Genomic DNA, 27,566 nt, shown 5'->3' with positions numbered 1-27,566 from the left:
GGTGCGAATGAAGTTTTCAAAAAAATCCTTAAAATCTAAACTTACTAATTTTACTTTAAAGTAGGAAGGTGTGTAGGTATATGAATTTAATCCTTGTTCACGCAGGTACAGCTGCTGCCATACAATATGTACCTACCCAACGCCATCTTTAGATTAATAACTTACTGTTAGGCCATCCTCCCACGGCGCAACTGAAGTCCGACGGTACTGAAACTAAAATGCCAGCCAGTATCTAGCTAATGTATTTCAATGGCGGCTCGCTGACGGCGAGACTGGAATCTCTCAGCTTCAAAACGGTCGCGAAGAGACGCGACATGCTAGTCGCGCGGTCTCTGAAGTTTCCAGTCACCGTAAAACAGTGGTACCAACATCATTAGATTTCGGTGAAAAATCATATTTTCTTACCAAAATTGGTTAAATATTAATCGGAAAATTAAAATATCCTTATCGTCGTTGAAACTAGAAAATTGTGTAACTCCGTTTTAATCGAAAATTGACTTTGAATGCCATCTAGTGGCCGTTGATAATATCTATCCGTCTTGCAAATTTTGTAATTCCAGAAAAATTGTATCATTGTTAAATCATGGATGATTTCACTCCAAAACCATACATTTGTATAGGAAACCATAATGTTTTTTGTCTCTCCTGTAAAGTAGTGTTTTTGGAGTTACACAATTTTCTAGTTTCAACGACGTTATGTAAACGCTGCAGCGCGCGTGTTGTCAGTTTTTGTACAACACAGCTGATAGTCCAGTTTGACAGTTTGAGGTTATGTGATTATTATTTCAACTTGGTTTCAGTAGCGCCGTGTGCGAAGCATCACATTGGCCAGTTTATGAGTTCCTTCCAAAGAGATTGAAAGACTGGGGAGAGGGAACACGCCATCATTTATGTACTGAAAAATACGAATCGTAGAAAGACAGTTGGTAATGTTGGCATTCTGGAGCTAGTACTTCAAGTTCGTGTGGTAAAACAACATGGCGGATATAATATTGTTATTCTCTCGATGTTGAAAACAGTAAGACATTTTCGTCGACATTTTAAGTAAAAAAAACCATGGCCTCTTGCCGTGCAATAGGATGCAAAGCCAATAGGAATGCCGGCGTATCTTTTCACATGTATTTATAATAATAATATTACATTTTTCTCTATGTTTATTGACAAATAAGTGTTGTATTACTATACGTTATTATTCGGTAAAAAAATGTTTATTAATGGAAGAATACAAATGAGTAACAGTATTTCGGAACAATGTGCATACTATTAATTATTTATACATTGATAGTTTTTCCTAAAAGATCTTTTACAATAACAATTCACACTTTTACACCAAACGTCAAATGGTTGTTTATTGCGAAAATCCAGGGCCGTATGCATAATATTTTTTTGAACCAAAAATATACGATGTGTTTTTCAAAGTAAAAACTGTTAGTGCTAGTTAATGACATTCATTATTTACATAGATTTTATATTTCATTTCAGAGTTAAATATATTTTTTAGAATACCAAACAAAAAATTGTATTTATATGAAGTATGTAATGGAGTACCTATATGTAGCAATTTTATAATGTTATATAAATTAAATTATTTCAGATTTCCGAAAAATGAAGTTCTTCGGAAATCGTGGATTGATGCAGTCGGGCGGGAGAGCTGGGTGCCATCCAAATATTAGGAATAGGAATCAATAGTTTTTCAAAATATTATTTTCTCAATGCTGACTTTCATACATTATATTTCAAATAAAACCATTTTCGTTTTAAATAATCGATTTTTTTGTATGAATTCATATTTTAAATGCAGGGCTTCTCTGATAATAATATTATGTTAAATAGATAAAATATTGTAATTAACTATATAATCAAATTTTCAGCATACCTACCTGTATTTTGTGTCTAATAGGTTTATATAACCAAGTAATTTTATACACAATATGTCTAAAACGAACCCATGTTATACTTTTATTTCATAAAATATTTTCAAAATACACATGTGTAAATAGGTAGGTAATATAATAAACTTTTTTTTTGTTTTTAATTAACTGTAATTATTTGTGTTTTTTATTTAACCGTTTTATCTAACCAAAAATGCTATGTTATTTTATATAGAATAATATGTAAAAACAAGACCATATTTCTTATTCCAACATTTAACCATTTGCTATTAACTGATTTGTGTATAATTTTTCATAATATTATTGTGTTTTTTGTGTTATTAAAAATAAAATACTTACATCCATTTGCATTATTTTTTCTTACCGTGAATCCTAATAAAGTTTTTATTGCGAGAACTTTTTATAATGAAAATACGTTTATCATAAATTGGTTGTAAGCTTGTGTTGATAAAAAATAATACTCAGTGGAGCGTTTTTATGTCCGAGTATGGCCCATTTGCAGCAAAGTGTACCTAATTTCAGAGAGGTAGAGCTTTCTATCACAAAACGAGTACACACTGACATTTGTGTGCTACCTCTGGGGGAGGAGTCCAATCTCTTTGGTTCCTTCACAAACCAGTTCCATCAGATTTCAGTTGCGCCGTGGGAAGATGGCCTTACACCCATGATTATTGGGCCTCTCCCGATAGTCCAAATTACGTAATTATTAGGTGTAACCATGTCACCTGACCTCTAGTCAACAATAGGAGTACGTACTTCCAAAATTCCTTGATTAACTGACAAAATATTCAACATGTACTTAGCACGTATGAATTGTATCTAATTATAATATGTATGTCAGGGAAGAATGTGATTGTGCCGAATAAAAGAGACGAAAGCCAAAGAAATTTAATATTAAGGAGTAGGTAGGTATGTAAAAAAAATATGGCAATACAGCTCGATATAAAAAGTCAGTCTAGGGTCGCCATTTAAAGAGGTAACATCGGCCCCACGACTCGGAGAGTAAAACAAATACAAATCGAGCATGGTAGTGAATAATGGGATACGGAGTGAAAGGCCATAGATGAACAGTTGTGAACAATAATAATTATTAACCCTTTCAGGGGCACATTATGAAATCCATTAGGAAAAAATTTTCTCATGACTTTTTCTTTATGCTTGGTTTTTTTTTTCAACATTCGATAATCTAGAAAAATATCTATCCTCATATAGAGACTCAGTGCTTGTGAGGTTGTATTTTTTGTTTGTATGCAAGTTTGTCATTTGAAATTAAAATAGAAAAAAAACGTTCATGGGATATGGAGTATACTATTTATTTTTAAACATGCAAGTTAACCATTACAATTTTACATGTTTTAAGTAGGTATAATACAAATCTAGTTTGTATAAAATGATTCCATACATTCCAGGCAAAGAGGCATTTTTTGCAATTATTTCTAGTCTTTTTATGGCAATTTTTGTCGTGGCACCTTGATGCATAATTTGCCTTGGATTTCTCAGGGTAATGCCCTTTATTGTCAAACCTCAAATTAAATGGCGCTTTGGATATTTGGCGTTTTTTGAGTGGAGGAGTGGTTGAACACGGCGTCCCCGATTTTTTTTATGAAGAGTTGTTTGTCCTTGGTAAATAAGTGACATCGCTACTTCACTTCATTCCAAGAAATCTTTGTTACTGTTATGGTATGCTAAGCACCATAACAGCCAAGCATCAGCAATGGTGGCATTTAACATGTGATAAAAAATGCGCAAGTACCATCTTTTATTGAATGTCTGTACAAGGCAATGACATATTAAATGGACGACTCACTTCATATCGGCGCGCACGAGAAATTGTGCATGAAAGTCATTCACAGATGTATAGGTAGACGCCACGTGACCATATGACGTATCCATTTCCATTATGCGATACAAGCTTTGAGAATTTATAGTAATATAACCTTTATTGTAATGGCGTATTAGTGTCATTACTCATTACGTTAGAAACAGATTCTAGGTTACTTACGACTTCTCGGAGATTAGACGCATGTGAGCCCAGCGCATCACTGGCGTCTGTCCAATGGTTTCTGTCATTAAATTGCATTGAATAAACATTCATCAATATCTTAAAATGGCATTTTATCAATAATAAATAATACTAACACATGAAAAGTGATATTCCATCTTTCTTGGAGTGCTTCCACAATTTTTAACTAGGCACATTGGCATTTTGTAACACAACAATAACGGCCGAATCGAAACCTGACAGTCAGAAATTTTGTATGGGCAGACCCAGCGGTGTCGCCAGACCGCATGCAAGCAGAATGTTCATTTGAGCGTAGGATACCGATATTAAAATATTAATTTCGCCATCCGGCAGACCCGACACAAAGTGAGTGTCATTTTATTTTCCAGATGCTTCGTCCATATTAATGTCATTGGTACAAGGTAATGAAAAAATCAAGCAGGTCTACTCCTCGCTACTCCATCTATCGGATTCATCTGTGGGCTCGATTCCACACTATGTGGATACAATATGAACCACAGAATTATCAACCCATTGTACTACACTAACGTTATCGCTAGATGTCGTAATGGTATGTGTGCCTCGTCCTTCTTTTTGTATTTCAGATTTGGTCTTCAGTTTAGTGCGAGCATCACTGAGTCGATTAGCTCGAAATAACAACTCATGCTCTCCTTGAAATATAGGTGCGTTATTGGCGTGCATATTTTCCTTTCCTGAATTCCATAGAAGTGGTCGACCCGGCATAGGGAATACCGGAGTAGTTTCAAATTGTCTGGTTGCAGATGGTGGAGTAGCTGTGGTCTTAGCATGCTCCTCCTTTTCTTGTGCCGCTCGCCCATCCTCATCAATAATCACATCATTGACATTTCGTATATTCCCATCTGGATCAATAGCATCGTCATCATCAGAGACATTGTCATCCTCAGAGTCCTCGGGAGACTCAGTTACAATTTCCTCAATCTCCTGCTGTGTCAGAGGTCTATGTAAGCTGTAGGTACTATCTTTCGCTGTTATTCATCCTGTAACAACAAAATTAAGGAGTTAAATAATATGTACGAACATTGTTCACATACTATAATGTCCACTTAATATATATATATATATGATATATCACAAATTCATAGCATTTTTACCAATATGAATCTATCCGTCCTCAAATGTGCACTCAGCACATTAACGAACATTTATTACCCTTCATGCTCTGAGTGCACATATGAGGACAGAAAGATTTTATATGAAAAATACGTAATTTTCAACAAAATTTATATAAAAGGTTATCTAATAAACATGTTAATATCATATAAAAAATACTTACTTGAGTAAAACACAATCCTCAGACAAAAAAACGATTATTAGTTTCACATCCAGCTTTCTGACAGATGAAGCCAAAGTCTGACTTATAGTACCTATATTAGTCTATAGTCTGACTTGTAAATGCCAATAATAAAACTACAGGGCATCTTATAGCATCCATCTATTGATTTAATTAGAAGCTTCAACACCTATACATTCAATTAGTTTGACTACGTACCCATAGATGGCAATAATTTTTGATTTAAACATACTTTTACTATTATATTTGTGTCCCCATATGAGGCCAGATCCTATGAAAGGGTTATAACGAAACTAAAATTAAGAGCATAAAACATTTGGGTGTAACTAGGTAACAGGAGTTATCTAAGAATATAAATCGACCAAAATATATAACGAGTTTCATTTAATCCTACCATGAAACAGATACCAATTTAGTTTCATTTTTGTGAATCCCGGGTCCTACCAATATCCCGAGCTAGCCACAGGACCCGGGATATCTCACTACCTTATCACGCCATTAGATCATTATGAATTTTACTAGGTAGGTAGTTATTTTTCTCTCTATATTATATTAATAAATAAATATATTTTTTATTTACTCTAAGATGCTTATATATTTATATAATTGTGTTTTGTTTCACTTAATTTCTTCATTAATTAATGGACTAGTTAATTGTGTACGAACGGAATAATTAAATATTTGTAATGGCAATACCGTCGGGAATATTTATTGTCTATGGTCAAAACCGACGCCCCGGCGTTGCAGCGTTTATTGATTAAAATTATTTGCCAATTAATATACAAACAATGAATGTGAAGCGAGAACCAGAAGATTTGAATATGTTTAACGCCAAAGACCAGCAATCGTTTGATGGCCAAATAATACATTCAAACTGCCCAGCAAACCAAGAGAATAATGTGCTCGATGGCGGCTGCAATTTTAAGGTTAGTTTTTTAAAATGCTTTTATTATGATATCTAGTTTATTTTGACGAAATGACCAATGCAAAATTATACGTCTTGTGGACCGAAATATAATATGCAAGCGTTACGAAATGGCACGTCTATTTAAAGCGTCATGATAACAATAAACATTTATATTATGTAATGATTACCAGTCAATACAAGGTCCGTATCATTCGACCCCAATAACATTATTAATGGACAACGCACCCCAGTGGCGCACCCATGATTTAATATTGGGGGGGGGGCCAAGGAGGAGAATGTAAATTAGTCTATAGGATCTTTTTCTTCTTCACAGCCTAATTTCTCGTTTATCGGTCTTTTGTCTATTGCACTCGGTGTACCTACACCATGGTCCCCACATCCTGAAACGGGCCCTCAGGCTACGATATTTGGCGGCCCCCCTACCTACCGCTAAGATTAAAGGCAGTGTGAAACACTACATTAACGTTCTTCAAATTGTGTTTCAGTTCAAATAAGGGTACTTATACAGTGAATTATTGGCGATTTTTAATACATCTACTTTAATAATGGAGCTGTCGAGTATCGACACATAATAATCAAAAAATATATTGCACAATTATATAAGTAATTGAAAATGTTCATGGTCATGAAGTATAATATCGCCGCAGGTGACTTTTTTTTACTATTAACGCTAATTTATGATGTGTGTTTATCTCACTTATCTGGTCAACCCGACACGCCGGACCCCCCACAGCCCGGGCCCCCAGGCTAGAGCTCTGTCAGCCCTCCCCAGCCATGACCTACACCACTCCGGAATTCGGGTGAACACCGAGAATTTTTTGATAGTTCCGTTAGGGATTGTGTTTCTAAATAAACCTGACATTAGTGTTTCGAAATTGTTGTGTTGGAAATTAAAATCTAAGAAATTTTTCTATAAAGGGTGCTGGAGAATTATTACAAATCTTTTTTTTGCCGTGTCTTTATTTGTCTAAGCCCAAAGGTATAGTTTATTGGATTTCAATTTCAATATTTAAAATCATTCTGATAATTTTAATTTTTGGGGGGTGCCAGGGCCCCTTGCCCCCCCCCCTGGGTGCGCCACTGACGCACCCAGTACAGTAGGTAGCTAGCGAGTAAATTCGCGCATATAGACATTCGCACATCTATAGGTGGACGTCGCGTGACAATATTTCGCAATTTCCATTATGCGATATCACGCATTGGGAATTTATAGTAATAGGTATCACCTTTATTGTAATGGCGTTAGAACAGTGTTTCTAGTGTCAATGTTCATTTGAGCGAATTATATTGATATTAAAAGATGAATTATGCCATTCGGCAGACTCGACAAAATCATTGGGAATTTATAGCAATATCACCTTTAGTGTAATGGCGTTAGAACAGATTATGCCATTCGGCAGACCCGACAAAAAAGTGAGTGTCATATTTTTTCCAGATGCTACGTCCATATTAATGTCATTGTTTGACCTGAATAAAACAAATCAAACAAAACCATCGACAATATACTTACAAATTGTATGAGTAGAAAATACACCGGAAATGGTTTGTGATTTGACGTTTGGTTCAGTGTATCATTGAAAATCAAACCATTCTCAGACCATCAGAAATGGTTTGACATGAAACGTCAAACCAATTCGAATGGTTCATAGATTAATGACGATCTGTCAAACGTCAGAAAAGCATTTCCGTGGACATTCCACCAAACGGTCCCAAATCCAACAAATCCAACAAATCCAACGGTGCAATTTGATTTGTTCAATTCAGGTTGAATGATACGAACCTAATGTTTACTTTGCTCATTGGTCTAATACCTCGTTTACACGTGCATAGATTTACTGTGCACAGTAAGAAAATGTATTGGGAAACATTTATTATCCTGCAGTTGGCAAGATTGCGTGCATGAAACAAACAAGTTTGGAAGCTTCCGAATTGTGATGATTTATTACGCGCAAGTACGATTATTTTCGATCTTTGCCTGCGCAGTAGAGCGATAGGGGCGAACATGCCGGTCAGCGCTCGAAATGGACAAGTTTACGAACCGGAGCGCTCGTCAATTTTCTGAAGATATTACATAGTTACCAAATTTGTATCTATATTTGTATCTACTTCATAAAAATAAATGTGTTAGCTCAGACGGTCAAAATATTTTTTCCACGAGACGGAGCGATATTTTTATCGATGTCACGAACCGGAACGGCGCTCCGGTGCAACTTATACATACCTACACTTTTCGACTGTCATATCAAAAACAAGTTTTTTTGTTTTTAGCGAATGGCACTAGTCTCTCTTCTATAAACTGGCGTACCGGTTTCCCCCCCGCTTCAGCATCCATCTCGTTCTCTCCCATTGAAAACTTGCAACAGTTGAACGCGATGGCACAATGCTTTCCGTGTGACGTGTACGCCAGTTTATAGAATACAGACTCTTTGTTTTTTCTATAAGAATGTTGTATATTACCTATGAACTGCTGGTTGGGCTCTTTTTAAAATATTATCTATGAATGTCACGTCGCAAGTAATTTTAACGTACTGTCGTACACTCATAAGACATCACACCTATTTAATTTACAATGCTATTTGATTTTAGCATCATATAAACTTAAAGCTTTTATAGTAAACAATATAATATAGTATAAACATTTATGTACCCACTTGACTGTGTCAACTTAAGAAATGTTCAAAAGGATCTCACAGCATTCAGGTCACCATCTAGAAGCAGTAAATTAACTAAAATAACGTCTTGAACCGAATGCACACCTGTAGTAAAAAATAAGATCATATATGTATCTTTTTATTCAAATAGCACTTTACCCTCTTTTAAAATACTGACACGAGTTAAGAAATACATTTAACTGATAATTATTAATATTATTTACGAGCTCATGCAATCTGTTCTCACCCTTTTGGGGTAAACACCTGCACTTAACTATGTTGATTTAAACAAATGCATCATTATGAAATTGCTCTCACGCTTTTGCAAGCGTAGAAATAAACCAGAAAATGCACTTAACTGGTAAACATCAATATTATTTACGAGCTTATGTTTTATACTCGAAGTAAAGCTATATATTATCTACATTAATTGCATAAGTGTGCATCTTTTTGGGTTAGTTTAGATACTTATGGACACCTGCATAGTCAAATAATGTTACACATGTTATTTCTTGTTAATGTAAAGCATATATCATAATGAACACGTGCAGATGAAATGGAGTCTGTTCAAGTCAAAAACCCATTAAAGAGAATAGTACCTATAAAATCTCAGGGAATGTCACTCCTGTTGTCTTTAGTCTCCAACCATTGTACAGTACGTAACCTCTGTCTGTCAAACACTTTGTACTAAAATTATTACTGAAATAAATAGTAATGTTTTACTTTACGTAAAACACTATTGCTCTGCCGTGTTCACAATAAATTACAAACGCCCACCGCTCAAGCATCCTAGAAGGTAAATCTCCTGACAAACTACCTTCAAGACGTACAGTCTATAACCGTACAAGAAAACTGTGAAGAATTACATCAAGGAGTTTCACAGTGTCCCAATTCTGGTAAGAAACTTAAGGAAGGTTAATATCATGAAACCATACAGGACCTGCCAACCCAGATCTCCTACTTCCTCAAGCTACATATCACTAGGACATAACAGTACGCACACGTAGAAACCGTTAAAATTAATTGAAATTAGCATGAACAATAATTCAAAATACTAATATAATATTAGAGTTGGCACCCTCCACTATAATATAATAACAGTCATCACAAATAATCGAGGTGGTGATCTTTTAAAATATTCTGCCAAATGATAAAACCATTGACTAAATTTGTCGCGACAGCGTGACAGTAGACGACATGTAGGCGACATGCACCTCAATTTGATCAAAACTTAATCCGTCTGCAATCGTATCTCTCTTCCACACATGTAATTTTATTGTCACTAGCACGCTGTGGGTGGGAATCCTCGTGAGTATTAACACGTTACGTCGCCTTTTCGTATACTATTGTCTCAGTTTCCCGGTCTAATAATCGGTTTCAATTTTTCATATAATAAAAATATATATTTTGCTAATATCGTCTTCTCGACTGTATTTGAGGAGCCCTATCATGTCTAGGTAGCTATTTCGATTCTTCAAGGTGACATATATTTTAATTATAATCATATAAAATTGTGATTTTTACTATTTTGGTTGTTTTTTCAGGTTATCCCTGGTAGCGTCGTAACAGCCAACATTACGAGACTCAAATCATCGTGGAAGATGTGTGACGTACAGGCTATTTGCGAAAACATACAAATTGACGCTCAAGACATCAAGAAAGAAGTCGCGGAATACTACGATAGATTTACCGATGCCAACAACATCAATCGCGCTGGTGAATGTGATATTCCATCGAAAGTGACAAACCCTGCACTGTTAGTGCCTGTTATAAAATTGGAGCAAAAAACCTTTAATAAAGTTAATTTTGTTTGTTGTATTTGTTTTCACATTTTTGCAACGTTAGATTTACTGAAGCTTCACAAAGCATTACATAAAAATACAGCGAACATGACTAATTCTTCGTGGGAAGTGACTGAAATACAAACGCCTTGCAAGGAGGACCTACAGATTGATGAGCAAGATATTAAAAAAGAACTCGGAGATTATATTGAAAGGTTTACAGGTGTGAACGCCATCTGTCGCACTGGTCAACGTGATATTTTTTCATCAGAAGTGGTAAACCTAGAATTAATAGTCCCTGTTATAAAATTGGAAAAAAAATCGTTTTATAAAGAAAATTTTGTGTGCGGTGTCTGTTTTGATTTTTTTGCATCGTTCAACTTATTGAAACATCATAAGAACACACATAAAGACATACAGATCGACGAACAAGATATCAAGAAAGAACTTGGGGATTATATTGAAAAGTTTACAGGTGTGAAAGCCATTTGTCGCACTGGTCAACATGATAATTTTTCATTAAAAGTGGCAAACGCAGAATTAATAGTACCTGTTGTAAAATTGAAAAAAAAAATTGTGTGCAGTGTCTGTTCTGATTTTTTTGCATCATTCAAATTATTGAAACACCATAAGAACACACATAACGTGTCAATTGATAATTCCATTGCAAGACGATTTAAATGTGATGGATGTAATTACTCGTGCCACCAGTTTGACCTCATGAAGTTACACAAAATGACTCATACTGGAGAAAAGTCATTTAAATGTGATAATTGTAATTTTTTATGTATTTCATCTGGTCAGATGAAAATACACAAAATGATTCATTCTGGCGAAAACCCTCTGAAATGTGATGAATGCAATTACTCATGTAAACTGTTTGCTCAATTGAAACGTCACAAAATGATTCATTCTGGCGAAAACCCTCTGAAATGTGATGAATGCAATTACTCATGTAAACTGTTTGCTCAATTAAAACGTCACAAAATGACTCATTCTGGCGAAAACCCTCTGAAATGTGATGAATGCAATTTCTCATGTAAACAGTTAGCTCAATTGAAATGTCACAAAATGACTCATTCTGTAGTAAGACCGTTTAAATGTATGGATTGCAATTACTCATGCGAGCGGTTTGGTCAATTGAAATTGCACAAAATGACTCATTCTGAAGAAAACCCGTTTAAATGTGTGGACTGCAGTTACTCCTGCAAACTATCTTATCAAATGGAAATGCACAAAATGACTCATTCTGTGGCAAATCCCTATAAATGTCTGCACTGCAATTACTCATGCAAGACGTTTGATCTATTGAAATTGCACAATAAGACACATTCTGGTAAAAAGCTTTATAGATGTGATACATGCAACTACTTATGCGTCAAGTCCAAGAAAATGAAAATCCACAAATTGAAAATCCACAAAATGACTCATTCTAGTAAAAATCCCTATAAATGTCTGCACTGTTATTACTCATGCAAGACGTTTGCTCTATTGAAATTGCACAATAAGACACATCCTGGTAAAATGCTTTTTAAATGTGATACATGCAATTACTTGTGCGTCAAGCGCAGAAAAATGAAAATCCACAAAATGACACATTCTGGTACAAAAGCCATTTAAATATGATGCAAAAATTACTGAGACAGTCTGTTTATAGACTTATGCAACATTGCTCATCCTGTGTAGAACCATTTTAATGTGATGATTCTAATTTATAATGTATATATCTCGTCAAATGAAATCAAACACACAGTAAATCTGGTGATTGGCCAATTAAGTTAGTTGAACATTATTTCAAATGTTTCTAGTTAGATTAAGTTAGCTAGTTCTAGTGACGATCGATAAAAAAGTGATCAATTCGATTAACTACGCCTAAAATTACACAAAAAATGTGATCATAGTGAAATGAGCTTTTTTTTATTTGTTACTCGTGCATTCGCTCTGGTCATCTGAAAGTAGCTTCACCAAATGCCATGTTCTTATCAAAAGATGTTGACAAATAAAATGAGTCAACCCGCTTACAAAATGGCGACACAAAATCACACTAAAGAACTTTCTTCTCGCTCGTGCCCTCATGGCTGAGGATCGTGACTACCTTGAAATTCGTCTTTTGAACGACCAAGCTTTCCACCTTTCTCCATCACTGATTCCTTCAGAGAAGTGTGAAGGCTGTTTTCAGTCAACTCCTTCACATAGTCTCTTCAGTGCGCCGACGATGTCTTCTCCGGATGCTACCTAATACCACCAGTCTCCAGGTTATGCAGTTCGCGCAGAACAATTTGTCAAAAAAACTGCAGAATGCGTCATGCAGACATATTGTCGAGAGCATTTCGTATACCTGTATTCTCTGGGTGATTGACTGGTTCGTACTGTCTTCTGTACTCTAAATTTAACAGTCTTCAGAAGTCCAAAACATCTTGATTTTATAAGTTTTAACTAGTCGCTTTTTATTTTTATAAATATTTCCATATGTAGAGATTCTTTGATAATATGTAAAATTGGTAAATATTGTAATTAACTAGCTACCTACTGACAAAAACCAAAACGCCGACCTTTAGTTGGTATTTAAAAAGAGTATAGTTTGCCGACATAACTATACAAATCTAGCCTTCTAGTCAATTCTGCGAACCTGACGACAAAGCAGAAATAAAATGTACATGAGTCCCATAGTTCTCACTGACACGCCCAAACAACTGCTCAGAGTGAGCTATGGATAAAAGAGAAATAAAGTCGGCCGAAAGGCCCTAAAGAAGCAATAAACACTATAAGAAGCAATAAACGCAATAAACACACAGAGGATAAATATGTTAATGTTAAACATGTCAATAACATAAAGAAAATTTTCAATGTAAAAATGTCATTAAAAATCGAGAGTTACGCTGTAAAAAAATCTTAGCGCAGTGATAACAGACCTTGATATAATCGGAATAAGAGTTGGCGACTATTGAAATGATAAATAGAAAGTACAAATAAATGCACATGTAGAACTCTATAAGAGTAAATGTAACTGAACTTTGTAGAATACGAAATGTTAGAATAATAGAACATTAAATTATTAATACTTATAAGCCTTTGTATTGTATAATTGTAAAGAAAGAAAACATGTGCCAATGTAATTAGATCAAAGTAGTTTTAAGCCAACATTATAGATATGAGGCGTCTAATTACAAAAAGCGACAAGTCCACAATTCGATATTTGCGGGAAACAACGTTTTTATGTTTCAAGCTTCAACTATTTGTTTTAACATGAGATTCTTTTTTCCGTTGTATTCTTTGTCGAAATTAAAACCGAATGGCAATTTGTTTCAGCCGATAAACTCTTGAATGTAATAAATATAGGCAAAATAAAATTGGACGTAGCGCTATTTGAACCTCACTTTTTAATTTATTCCGCATAAGGCACATATTTCCGTGGCACTGTCATGAGTTTACCAGATGCTACAGCATGGGAGACGCCCTTTCAAATATTTAACGTTCCCTTATTGGTTGAATTAAGCACGCTTGAAATCAACCATTCATTAAATAATATGAAACACGGACTTGGCGCTTTTTGTAATAAACCGAGACTTAAAATATTTTTTTTCGTAGGTTTTTGTCGCGTTTTGGAATCAATGGATCAATACATATTGTTTAAAATTATACAATGAATTTTTTTCGCAATTTTGACCAAATGTGGACTTATCGCTTTTTGGAATTAGACGCCTCATATATAAGTATTGTATACATAAATCTATACCACTTTAAACTCACTTTAACCGTTTAATAAGTCGACAGTTTCAATAAAAATATGATCGCGTACTCGGTTAAAGCATTGTAAAATATTGCTAGGTACAGGTAAACTGACACCTGTAAAATATAACTTTAAAATACATTAATTATTGTCGATCACACCTGAGATAAATGAACAAAGTAGGTAACAATTATCACAATAAGATAAATAATAATTCAACATAACAGAGTAGTCTCGTTACCTTGAACTTTAATATTTGAAACGTGATGTTATTCATAATAACACTCCCGAAATAGATCGAGAGAGTTATAAATTCAAGTTCGCATTAAAACATACGTAATATTGACTCGGTTATATAAAAAGATAAACCAAAGGGTGGAGGTATTCATCACCCCCCCTCTATAGAACATATACTTACGTTTGAATAGACGGTAGGTATCACCCTATAATGATTACTTTACGTAGCAAGCTTTGACCTACAAATAATATAAACTAAAAATATATACGTGATTTAATTCGAAAAAATTTACGAGCATTTCTTTCGTAGTTCATTATCACACTTCGGCGGAATATGAATAGATGCCCTTGAATGTAATATTTTTTAGACCTACGATAATTAGTAGGTCGCTAAAATGAAAGCTTTGATATAAATACTAAGATAGACATGAAGTCATTGGAATCTCTTTGTTAAAACTCTTGCCTGTTATCGCGAGGGATAGTTTCCAATCCTGGTCTCCTAATCAATTTGAATTTACATGCGTCTGTCAATTACCTACGTGATGGCAGCCATGTTTTGCTCTGGATTGGAACCGTTCCCTCGTGTCAAGCCTATCAGGCACCATTGGCGACGGGTGCAAGATTAGTAAATGCGCTCTTTAAAGGAATAGACATTTTCAATGATGTACTTTGCATTTTGTTTTTGGAACTGTATTTTTTTATATAAAATTGTACTTACTTTAGTATGTTTGATTTTATTTCATTTTTTTTTTGTTTTTATTATTATAACTTATATTTTTTTCTATATTCTCTTCTCTCTTGTGAGGGTAATATTTGACTTATAATGTAAATCTCATGTTGTGTACGTCTTAAATTTAGATTTGTTATGTCCACAATGTTTTGTATTCTTAAATATACAAATAAATAAAACCAGTTACATTTCATTGGTTTGTAAAAATCAAGGGTGGTGGTAAAATTGTTGCTTAATTTTCTAGGGAGGTGGTAGGGCCTCGCATGATTCACTCACAATTTCCTACTGCAATAGCTTATAGAAAAGGTAAACACTTTATCTACCATTTAGAAACTTGAATATACGCAAAATCAGCTAATTCAATTTCTTTACGTAAACTGCGTAGTTACAAACTATGTTCTGGGAGCTACCCGAAATAGCGTTAATATATATACAATTTTGAGAAAATCGCATAGCAGAAAATGACTTCGATCATATCCGAAATTTTCTTCATAGGAAAAGTGACACAGGTGGTAAATATACACAAGTTTGTCTTTGTGCGAAAGAGATAGATTCTCTGTCCCTTATGGACTATTTACAATAGATCCTCTGGAGGGTATAAAAGGCGACGTTTTTCCTATAAAAAACCAGTTCTACTCTCCTACAACTCGCAGCAAGTCCTCGAATTCAGAGCATGGCCTCTAGTAAGCCTTCGTAAAAGTCGCGATACCATTGACCTGTCCTCGGGGTGAGATCGAATCGGAAAAGCATTTCTTCGATAGCAATCGATAGATTTTCCGGTCCACGTAAAATACGTGACGTCATCCGAATTATTACTCCACGATACTTATCAAAATACGCGATCGGTTTTTCAATTTTTCCGGGGTGACGTAAGCACTATAGATTTGTGTGAAGATTTGTTTTAAAAGAAAAACAAATTAAACAAATCCGTTTATAAAATTAATTTTCGAAACAAAGTTTATGAATATAACATAATATTTTGAAATTTTTTTGTACGTAAGTTTGTACCTAAATATCAAATAATTTTTTGAAACTTTAATTTATAAATATAAAATAAATTTTTGAAACTCAAGATTATGTGAATACAAATAAATTATAACTTTTGTATGAGGATATTTTACGGAATAAAATAAATATAGAACTATTATGTACATTCCCTGAATAATTAAGTGTGAATATTGTAAACTTTTTGGAAGTTTTATTGGGATTATATAATAATCGAACGAACAGTTTATAGATAGACTTTATAAGTTTTATTTTATAAAAACTATAAATAGGTTATGGTGATAAAAATAACTATGAACTTTAGTAGTAAATAAATTTGGTGTCACACTATCGAGAGTTATTTACTGAACAAATTAAAAGTTGTGGTGCTACAATAGCGAACCACTTTCGTTTACTCCTGGCTTCCTAATTGACTCCTGGTTCAACATTTACGAGCTAGTCGCGAACCCGGTGATGTCACTACCGACCTATGTGTTTTTTATAGTTATATATACTTAAATAATATGTAATTTTATATGTATGAATATAAAAAAACAGTAAGATCAATAGTTTTTTTTTTTAATTTCAAAAATATGCCAACTTTACTAGTAAATAAGCAAGCATTGTCTTTCCTTTGTATTGATAATAAAAAAAAGAAATTTTCTTTCATTAACATAATTTTTTCTTACCCTCATTCCGAATAAAGTTTTTTTTCATGAACTCTACATAATTTTACATAAATACATAAAACTACATAAAACTACATAGCTTTTTTTCATGAACTCTACATAAGTTTTTTTTCATGAACTCACATCATAAAATGGTTACAAACGGAAGTATTTATGGTATTGCTAAAAAAAATCTCGGGCGTTTTTATCTCCAATACCCACGTCACTGAGTATGTACGTGACTACACCGAGGTACCTACTTTATAAATTATTCATCTAAAACGTAGAAACACACAAACGAATATTATACTAGTACTTGGGTAGGGATCAAAATTTAAGCAGATTTGGTCGAATACGGCTATTTATTGCCAACGCAATTGGCAAAAACAATGATATAAGCTTGTTATGCGTATTGAGAGAACAAACATTGATAATCCCGATGTCTTCCTATAATAGTTATCAGGGCAAACAGATAAACATTAGATAGAACAATAAAGTAAATTATACTACTTATTATATTATAATTATACAGACAAAAGGAATATTATACTAGGTACTAATGTAGGTATCAAAATTTAAGCGGATTTGGTTGAATACAGGAATTTATTGCCTACCTACGCAATAGGCAAAAATAATGATTAGCTTGTTCTGCATATTGAGAGAACAAACATGACGTGATAGTCCCGATGTCTTCCGAAAACTTATCAGAGCAAACAGATCAATACCTACAACAGAGAACAGTAAAGTTTTCGGCGACACTATTTTTTTCTTATTAGTTACGAACTTGAAAATTCACAGAATACCGTTGACTTGACGTTGACGAGGGCTTTAAACACTTTAATAATATTATTATGTTTCATCTCAGAATCATACCGCACGGGTGCTCTACACTTCCACTTGATACGTCTCTACCAATATACGTACAATTAATTATTAGCAACATTGTTTTGTAAATGCACGCTTTGACGCAAAAATGTGGCAAATTGTATTTAGAGGCGACGTTCAAGGATCGGGGTAGGTTGCCGACTGACCGTACCTACCTTTTTGATTGTTTCGCTGTGCATCCTGGTCTAGCCTTGACTCATCTTAGTTACAATAATATGAAGCGCCTAGTTTCAAAAGCCCCTAAAACGATTTTAGGTAGTTTTGAGAAAAATGAGAAAAAAATAACATCTATTGAATCTGTGAACTTTGTGCATTTATTTTTTAATTCGTTACATTCTAAAGAGTATTTTGGCTTTCCATTTTCGAGGTATTTGAAAAGCACACCCAACCATTTTAGAGGGTTTTGAAATTCACTCGAATTTTTGATCATATTATGTATTGCCGGTTTTTGGCGTCTCATATTGTGAAATCTTCGGCCATCATATAGGCAACAAAAATATCCATCTAAATACATACCTATCTAACTCAAAAAATTTCAAAAACCGTTTTAGAGGCTTTTGAAACTAGGCGCTTCATATTATCATTATATTCACTCTCCGTTATTTTTTTTGTGAGAAGCAAAAATCTTATAAATTTTCAACATGACGTGACAATGCGTACTATAATTTTTGCCGAAATACTATAATTTCTTGGACTGCGTACTACAAAAAGATGGCAGCACTGGTACCTACCCATCAAAATTTGATTTAATGTAAACGTCAAACTTAATATCACAGAGTTGAAAATCAGATGTAGCATTCAATCTGATCTTTATATATTATCATTTAGTAGAATTAGCACGTTAAATTTCAAAGAAATACCTTATTTTGTAGAGTGAGAACCTTACATCTAATGGAAATACCGTCGACGATATTTTTATATCTGCGATAAAACACGCGATGGCTTCATTCTATTTACCAGATACACACAAAATTGAGGTGAAACGTGAACCAGATGAATTTGAATATGATGAAGGAGGCCAGCATTTTCCTGATGCGGCAATAAAACATTCAAGGTCAAACTCTACGGAAGCCATAAAGCAAGAGAGGAATGCTGAAGATGACAGCTGTTTCACTTTTGAGGTTAGATTTTAAAATAATGATTTTCAGTTTATATTGTCAATTTAACCGATAGTACACAGAGGTATACATAGCTTAGGTACCTATATTAATAGTAAACAGCAATACAGTACCTATGTGCTTAAACATTAATTTACCATTGTTTTGGTATTACAATAGCCTTACCTAATCATTCTTTTCGACCATGTCCGATCCTAATGGGATTTTATTATTATGGGCCTCCACAGAGTGGAGGTTTGTATTAACAAACTTTCTTTTTACGAGAAATGGATGTCTGCCCCTTCCTCAACTTATTAGGTCCATACTCTGACTCCAATGACATTATTAATGGACAACGCACTCAATACAGTAGCTAGCAAGTAAATTCGCACATAGCGACATTCGCACATGTATAGGTAGACGTCACGCAATTTCCATTATGCGATATCACGCATCGGGAATTTATAGCAATATCACCTTTATTGTAATGGCGTTATAACAGTGTTTCTAGTGTAAATGTTCATTTGAGCGAACCCGTTCGAACAGAACCATTCGGCAGACCCGACAAAAAGCATCGGGAATTAATAGCAATATCACCTTTATTGTAATGGCGTTAGAACAGATTATGCCATCCGGCAGACCCGACAAAATAGTGAGTGTCATTTTTTTTCCAGATGGTTCGTCCATATTAATGTCATTGACTGACTCATACACCAATTGAAAAACAATATGTGTACTTGTCAGACCCAGGATTCGAACCTGGGACCCACGACGCTAAAGGCCCAGGGTAGATATTAAATGGGACAGCTCGCTCGCTCAGCCGTTTTTTGTAAAACATTTTATTTTTCTAGCTAGGTAGGAACCTACAAAATCTTCTGACCCAAATCTGTCTTTCAAATCTTTAAACAAAAAATAATATGTTTCGTGGTTTTCCCATAATTCCACCCAGTTATAAACGGAATTAGGTAGGTAAAAAACCTAATTGTTGTGTGTGACCGAGTAAGATATAATAATAGGTATGAACATTGTTGTGGCGAAGGGTGGATGTAGACTGGAGATTCGACATAACTTATCTTTATCTTTGTTGCCGATTGTATTTACTAGGCACCTATTTCCAGGCATCCATCATGACATAGGTAATCGTCAAATTTGTGTTGTTTTGTCAAACGCAAGACAGGGATCACCACGAGCGCCATCCTTGGAAGCTCAAAGTTAATCGGGTATTTTTGTACGTCGGATGATCGTGTCCAAAAATAAGAATTTTTAAAATTTTGAATTACCTCCTTTCACGATCGTGGCAGACGGTCGACGAATATGTCAATGTAATTTGAGCTTAAGCCGGCTCTCACATCTCGCCTGCAACGTGTCAAATACGTCACCGTTATTCATAAAAACACACGTTGCCAAATGGAGCTCCGCAGATTGGTCGAATGTGACTTTTTATTTTTAATAAAAAACATTACTGTTGCAATCGACAAGTTGTATGCTTCTCGGGCTGCGAGTCGAAGACGCCAGGACGCATATGAACACCTACAAATGGGTCATTCCTATACTTACCGGCTCGCCGATCGCCGCATCCAAAAATATCTATACGTTTTTAAGGTTATGTGCGACAGTCGCGAGGTAGATCTTGGTAGGTTCTTGGAATGTTTGATTTGGGCATGTGCTAACTCACAGTTTGGAGAGGCATGGTTGCAATAATAAACTATACAATATATAGGGTCTAGGACGATTTGACACCGGACAACTACACGCCACGGAATTCGAAAATAAATAGACGTTAGGTACTTATAGGTACTTAAAAAAAATATTCAATATTATTATTTTTATTTAAATGATTATATTATGATTTAATAGTTGGTGAGAATGTAAACATGCAGACGTAAACAATGATTTATATATTAACATATTATGTTTAAGTTCCAACGAAAAAAGAGTTTTTTATTTTATATAAAGCCTTAGGCATGGTAATTCTCAATCTGCGATAAAGAATACATTATGTTAATAAAATAAATTCAAACTACTAAGCAGTAGATAGAAACTGATTAAAATACCTCGTCCACATTCTGTATACGTGTCTACGACAGTGCGGCGTCCAATTGTCCGGAGGCCAGTAGTCCATTCCCAATATATAATAATATTGTTCAGATCTCGCTATAATGATATGCCTAATAATTTGACTTACGATTTTGATTATGACTTTCAATACCTACAAGTTATCAGTGGCGAAGGGTGACTTTTGGAAAGAGGTAGGCTGTGGAGTAACCAAGCTTATCAGATATATTAACGGGAAATAAGAAGATAACCCTAAATTACTACTGATGAATAGGTACACTAAATCTATGTAATTTCAAAATCTCAATTAGTTTGATATAATTAGTTTATAAATAAGCAATTCGATTGAATTATGTATTTTCCTAAACATTTATAAACGTAACATACGCTCAAAATATATTATTTATCAACTTTGAAAATATTCGTTGTAGTGTATAATATGTTCCATAACAATTTATAATTTAACCCGTAAAGCTAGACATTGTAAGTATATTTAAAAGACAGACTTAGGTATAAATAACTGATAAATAAAAATCGCGAGATAAATTATTTTATATTTTTAACAACAATCAATATCGACCGTGTTTAGGAAAAAGGGCGTAACCCACACAGAACAAATTTTACAGGAGAGCCAAAAAACGTTTTATGAATGATTTTGGTTCAACATTAATAGAAAAATAGCCACAGACATTCGGTGCATGATTATTGATGATTTGGTGTAATATCTTTTCGATCTAATAATAATAAAAAAAGTTATTACAGAAAAGTCATTAAAATTGAGGGTAAATGCTTTTTTCCTTAAATTAAAACTTAATTAAAGCTCAATTAAAACCTTAATTTAGATAATAAATCGGCATTTGCGGCTTACCTCCTTTTTACAGAACGTGTATTTAGTTGTATACATTGTTAATATCTAATAAAAGCACTTTTCAAAAAATCGAGGGTTACGCCCTTTTTCCTAAACACAGTCGATATTTATAGGTGATTGAATCCCATAGAAATAATTTTTAAATTATCTTCTTATTAATTATTTTGAATAAATGTGCGGATGTAAGCGCTAACTAAACTGGAATAAAAAGCCAGACAGAGACTGGCGTCAGTGGCGTCACGTGACTAAAAACGCATACAAACCACATCTTAAATTCCCATCGAATATTTCATAACATAGTTGAATCCATGCGGCTGTAGTTATGGTTATAAACCTTACTAATTTATAAAATAAAGCTATGGACTTCTGAATTTTGACGATAGATGACTATCAATTATCTTGGATTTTTCAGTGTATTTTTTATTTAAATTTAAATTTTTTGCTTGAAGATCTATTTTTCTTAGTAGGTAGGCTTTAAATAATCGCCTACTATGGAGCCTTCGCCACTGCTAGTTATCCACATTCTCTTTGATCTAAATTTTAAAGGAATTTTTTGTATCCGATACTGAATTAATATTAAATTTAATGGTTTCCAGTATGTTTTCATGAAGGGAAAAATAATTAAATCTCCGTGAACATATTACACGAAAATAAACACGTTTCGGCAGGCATTGCCGTGAAAATCACCGACTTGTTTAAAAACGTACTTTATTTTGAAACATGGTGTATTGTTTTTTCAGAACCTACAACCGTATCCGGATAATATAAAATCTGAGACAGATTTTAAACCTGTCGACTTCAAGGAAGTGCCACTCAATTATGATTATCCTCAGCCTGGTTGCTCGTATACGGAATGCAAACCAGTAAGTCGAGTACTCACACATAATAAAATTATTCTTATATAATATACTATTCAAAACTGTTTTTAGCGGGTCCCGCTGTTAATAGAATAGACTGCTGTGATTGGGGATGGCCAGTGAATCTATTCTATACTTATCGACCTCTAAAGTGATAAGGTGATACATATTATCAAACTTAGGGTAGGTTTGTATCACAATATTAGCACTTATTGTAACAATTACAATAATTTGGTTTTTATTGTTGCAATAAGTGATATATTTTAACAGCACCTATCTTGCTGCTTAAAAAAACTGCTAAACACTTAATGGACGCTATACAATTGATAGTGCAAAACAGTCGCGAAAAAACCAATCATGTCAAAAATTCCCGATGAAATACGCGTGCTTATTATGATTTAATTATTATTGTCCGTCTATGTTGCATCGATAGTAATATTTAATTTAGACGATGCCAAAATGATCGAAAAAAAGAGCGCGATGCTCAATCGTCTGTCATAACTAAAATTTATTAACAACAAAACACTATCCAGTAAGCCTTTCATAGTTATGATCGAGTTGTCTATGGTCCACCAGATCTGCATATTGAAAATAATACCATATATAAAAATTCTCTTTTTCATAATTTAGGTAAATTATTTTGTAATTGTAATATGAAAAATATACAAAATAAAGTTAATAACTATAAATATGCAATTAATATTTAATTAAAATGATTAAATGTCTCCGCAATTAGTGAATAATATAAGTTATTTTTTGACCCATGTTTTTCCCGATACGGTAACACTTGCCGTTGAAATGTCAGATTTTGTCATTTACAATTATTACAAATATGCCATGATATGAATAATTATATAGAGTGATTAAAACTAATATTACCATGTTGGTGTGTAGGTAACTAAGTACTTATATATTTTAACTACCTATCTATTGGTTTAATATTACATAAATATCTAAATCCGAATAAGAAAAGTTAATTCATAATTCATTGACACTGACATTTCAATTCGATAATCGGTTTTACTAAATTAAGACATGTACAGAATCAACGAAAGTAAAAGAAAATATGTCGTATTAAATGTCACGGATATTTAATAGTTGTTCAATACCCATATTGAGATCAATTGTTAAATGAATTTGAGTGTATGGGCTGTTTATAGACACGTTAATTTATTTTGACAGCAGCTGTCAGTGGTAAATGGTAATACAGCAGGGGGCGAGTTCATAACAAAAGTAGTCTATGGTTAAGAATTCCTTATCTCTATAATCTATAGTTAACAGATGGATTTCGGCTACTTACCAATTTTACTGTAAGTTTGTGGTATGTATGAATTGATCATTACGCCCTAAGGGTAATAAATCTTCTTAAAGTAGGGAATAGACTGAATAGAGCGTCAGATAATGTATTTCTTAAATTCTACATGTTTATTTTTTAGTTTATAGCTGGAAGCATCGTAACGGCCAACAATGCGAGTCTCAGATCATCGCGGGAGATGACTCTGATACAAGCTCCTAGTGAAGATCTACAGATTGACAAACAAGACAATAAAATAGCACTGGAGGGATATATTAAAAGTTTTACTGATGTGAACGCCTTTTGTCGCACTGGCAGACGAGATACTATCCCATCGAAAGTTGCAAATCCTGAATTATTAGTGCCCGTTATAAAAGTGGAAAACAAAACGTTCTTTAAAAATAATTTTGTTTGTGGTATCTGTTTTGATTTTTTTTCTTCGTTAGACATAATGAAGCAACATAAATTGTTACATAAGAACACAAATAATTTATCAATAACCAATTCCGTTGCAAAGCCTTTAAAATGTGATACTTGCAAATACGCATGCAACCGGCCTGTTGACATGAAACGGCACAAAATGATCCATTCTGGTGAAAAACCGTTTAAATGTGAAGTATGCAATTACTCATGCATAGCGTCAAGTAATATGAAGAAACACAAAATGACTCATTCTGGTGAAAAACCATTTAAATGTGGTACATGCAATTACTTATGCATCAATTCAAGTGACATGAAACGGCACAAAATGACTCATTCTGGTAAAAAGCCATTTAAATGTGATATATGTAGTTTCTCATGTATCAAGTCAACTAACATGAAAATGCACAAAATGATTCATTCTGGTGAAAACCCAATTAAATGTGCGGAATGTGATTACTCATGCAAACGGTTTGGTCAATTGAAACGGCACAAAATGACTCACACTGGAGAAAGGCCGTTTAAATGTGGGGATTGCAATTACGCCAGCAAAGGATCTTATCAAATGAAGATGCACAAGATAACCCATTCTGCTAAAAAATCATTTAAATAAATCTTTTTCATTACTTAATGAAAACCGCAGATAAAAAATGCAAAATCATTTTTATCGTGATGATTGTAATTATAATGCATTATATATCTCATCAAATGAGTAATTAACCTTTCCCTTACCATGGTAAAAAAATTACGCCCGTTCCCATGCCGTCCACTCAGTGTCCCGCTAGAAATTTGGCATTTCAAGGCATTTTAAAAGCTAATTCATTGCTTCAAAAGGTAAAGTATGTTTTTAAATACTATTTAGTCATCGTTTAACATGTTATTCTGTGTATATCACATGCAATTATCTTATAATCGTGTATAATAATCGGACATCGATAAATGTACGTCATAACCAAACCACGGTGTGTCTCGATCTGTTTTAAATGGAACAACGAACACACGCTGTCATTTCACGGAGAGTGGGGATGGCTAATTCATCCGAAGCGGACGAGGGTGTTGTAAGGTAGAATAACACGTGTGCAGGCGTTCGTTATTACGTTCGCCACATAAAATAATAGATACCTAGCATATTATGAAATAATATTGGCTTCGATATATTTTAATGAACACATTAAGTTTTATTGCTTACATTTTGTCCAATATATAGTGGACAAAAACATATATCTAAATATATATCAAACTCAAAATTTTATGAAAACCTTTTTAGGGCTTCTGAAACTAGGCGCTTCACTTGAAGAGTTAAAAAATACCAACAACATGACGTGTAATAATAATATGTATTTTATATTTAACGAAAAGAGAAGTATGAATGAAAAAGTGTGCACAAAATTGTAGGATTGCCCAAAGCGTACCGAAACTATTATGGTTTTATTTCGGCCTGGGTTTATCTGATTTTTAAAAACTATATAACACCATATTATGTAAATTATTGTAGTATTAGTTCAATAAAAACAAATAGGTACGTATGACTCACAATGCACTATTTATGTCGGATCTTAACAGTCTACCTCCACACTTCACCACTGAGAAATAATATAATAGTATATTATTATGTATATACCTACATCAGATTGAGTATGATAATATTTATTTATATAATAATATTATTTGGTAAGTACTTATGAAATTAGAATGATTCAGTAATCTTAATATGAATTTCTTGTACCTACATACAATCCACCGATATTATGGACATATTATTATATATAGTTAATAATAATATATAATATTATAACACAATATCATGTAAACACAACAGGTTCACTATAATTATTTATTTACATATTAGGTATGTAAGTAGGTACCTACTTTATAATTTTATTATTGGTACTTGTAAAATTAAAAAATAAAAATGCTGCAAACACTATAAAATATTTTTTGCAACTATGTGTCTACTTCATAAACAAAAGAAACTCCACATGTACTACCTAGTTGCACTTAAATTGCATTTGCTGACTCATTATTATTTTCGGATGAAAGCTATTATTAGTGATTTACGACGACAATACAATTTATTACGGTTCAACCATGGACCAACAAAATAATGTCTCATTTATAATCTTTTATTATTAAAAAAAACTAATATAGGTAGGTATTAGTAATATCGTCAAAAAAAGGATATTTTAGAATATCGTATTAACCGCACCGCACCGCAATTTACAAAGCTACAGTTAACTATAGATACAAATATATTATTATTGATGCTAGTCATTAGAACATACCTACATTTTCTGTAGCTGTCTGATTTCAATGCAGGGTATTTATTTAAACGGGTTTAATATTTGGGTTTGAATACAACATTTGAATGGGTAGGTACATCAATATTATGAAATTTATCCCATTGTATTATTTTCCTAAAATTCTAAAACAGAATGAAATAATATTACCCTTGCCAATATTTAACATATTGCATTGCCTAATATGATAATAGTATAAACATGTAGAACATGTGAATACGCCACGCCACATGCTGTGCTGTTTTTATTTAGCCCGCTCGAGAATTTTTTTCAATTGTCTATGTCCCACAAACTGATGTAATCTTTACAAACCTTGTAGCAAGGGTCTGTATTCTAAATCCGGGAAAAAAGGTTTTATGACTTGACTAGACAATGGTCAATAGCATTGGATCCTTTTCGTTAATTGTTTATGAATAAACGCCACATGTAGCGAAGTTAACACGGTAAAATGAACACTAATAACATTGCGTTAAGGGTTGCTTTGGCGTTTATCGTCAGATGTATTTGAACAATGTATACTTCAAGGTTCGATATATTATGGGAGGCTATAACTGATTGCATTATTCACAGAATTATGTTGAACAAAGACATACATTTCTATCTCTGACTAACAAATGACATTTTAAAATAGTGTCTCATGTTTACATTACTATTATGCGCGTTTCTCTAACGTATATCTTTCTAGATAGCCCTATCACTGTCTTATCAAAATATTGATTAGACTTTCGAAAAATGATTAATTTTACATATAAAACATTCAATTCAACCACCTATATATTTTTCTTTTTATGCCTAAATATTTTATCTACAAATAGCTAAAAGTAGACGTTTATATACATAATAATAAGTGGGGTATC

The sequence above is a fragment of the Rhyacophila brunnea genome, unplaced genomic scaffold (genome assembly GCF_057557595.1).
Source record: "Rhyacophila brunnea isolate RB1 unplaced genomic scaffold, BYU_Rbru_1.0 scaffold_13, whole genome shotgun sequence".
Classification (NCBI taxonomy): Eukaryota; Metazoa; Arthropoda; class Insecta; order Trichoptera; family Rhyacophilidae; genus Rhyacophila; species Rhyacophila brunnea.
The sequence above is the reverse complement of the archived record's forward strand: the minus strand, read 5'-3'. Positions refer to the sequence as shown.